We start from the raw sequence: 1999 nt of genomic DNA, 5'->3' as shown, positions 1-1999 counted from the left end.
ATAAGTGTCAAGAATGTATACATGTTTCAAAATTTGCAGACAGCAATTATACTAATAACATGTGAAATGCCTTTAGTAGAGATAAAGATTTGGATTGTTCCATGCTCAAAGTGCAAGTAAATTAAAGAACATACATGGAACAAACTTTTGTTTCTCCAATCTTCAGTGTGAGAAAAAGAATAGAAGTCGAGCCCTACCAATCTTCAACATATGTTTTCATTCGTTTTCTTTTTGTGCTAAATAAGCTAGGACAGAATTGTTTTTAAAAAAAAAAGCCTGGGAAGAAATTCCTTTGTCGATTGACTAGGATTGGATTTGAAGACACATTGAAATATTTATAAAAACAAATAAAACAAATCAAAGCATCAGTAAGATTCAGCAAGTGTTCTATTAACTTGGAAGTTGGGCTTACTTTGTTCTCCAAAGCATGGTCATGTCGCATGGTCATGTTTTTAACAAGTGAACCAAGTTAAAACTATCATAACCAATATAAAGTTAGAATTTTGGACGGACGAACGTTATATTATTAGTGTTTTCCTGCCATAATGGAAGGGATTCTAAGCCTAGGAAAAGTTTTTGCAACTATTTAATTACGAAAGAGAACACATTTATCGAGCGTTTCTATATATTATTCAATGAAGTTGCATGATGTAGAAACTCGGATATGTTAGTCTCAGGTAAAACACATGTTATATCCTCCAAGTTCTTGAATCTTAATTAATTTGTCCTTCTGCTGAAATTTGATCCACTTTTTTTTGGATGAACTAAAATTTGATTTAGGGAAATGACTTGCTTGGTCCCTCGATTTTCTTTTTATATAAAATCCAGGAAAGCCAAAAAGAATTGACAAAACAAGATCTTTTCATCCTAATTTCATGAAATTCATGGAGTGGATAAACCATCAAAGAGGTTGACACTATGCCTCGAAAATCTTCTATTAAGTTTTGAGTTTATTTATTGATAAAATAAAAAATTATAATACTTTTTAATCTATAACGCAACCCACGCTTAGTCTAGTTTTCTTTCACTCGTCAAAAGAAGTATTTGCTTAACCCACCTCACAAACTGTTCAAGGCAAATCACCATATTTTCATTTAGAGAAATTTAAAAATATAATTACAGTTATTTTATCAAAATGTTTTTTATTTAAAAAAATATTAAAATAATAATTTTTATTTTAAAAATTATTTTTAATATCAGTATATCTAAATAATCTAAAAATATCAAAAAAATTAATTTAAAATAAAAAATTTAATTTCTAAAAATATTTTAAAAATATAAAAATAAACAAATCTAAATGCTTTGAATATTGAGAAATTTCAGGCGAGTCGGATGCATCAAGAAATGTTAAAGGCAATTCTTGTAGTCTTGGTGTTTGATAAATGTGACCTCAACTTTTCTATCTCAATTCGATTAGATTTTAGATTTTTTTCCATTAAATAAATATAATTTAATCTCAATTTTTTTATTTATAGTAATAATTAATTTGATATGACATGTGGTCAATAAAAAAATGGGTTTATGTTTTTGAAATGACATGTGGTCAGTAATGAATAATCTGAAATGACATGTGGTAAGAAAACAAAATTGAAAGGTAATTTTTTTAAAACAATTTAAAAAAATGGAAAAAAAATTAAGAACCATTCATGTTTGAGTAAAGAGACTAATTTTCTTCTAAAAAAAATATAAATAAGACTTCAATTGTGTTAATGAGTTAACATAATATTGACAAGAGTATACGAAGAGGGGAAAGACTTCATCAGGAGTATCTAATGCTCGGAATTCTATTTATTTGAATTAAAATGCACTAATTGGTACGTATATCATATTAAATTTTATATCATTTTTATTTTTAAATTTATATCATTTTTTTATTTTTCTAAATCATTTAAATCAGACGACCTTTAATATGATTGACAAATATTAGGGCATATTGAAGATGTTTCATCATGACATTTACCTTAAATTTATTTTGCAATTTTTTTTCTAATTTTTTTTG

Source organism: Populus euphratica, unplaced genomic scaffold (genome assembly GCF_000495115.2).
Source record: "Populus euphratica unplaced genomic scaffold, PopEup_1.0 scaffold179.1, whole genome shotgun sequence".
NCBI classification, from domain to species: Eukaryota; Viridiplantae; Streptophyta; class Magnoliopsida; order Malpighiales; family Salicaceae; genus Populus; species Populus euphratica.
Note: the sequence above shows the minus strand (reverse complement) of the source record.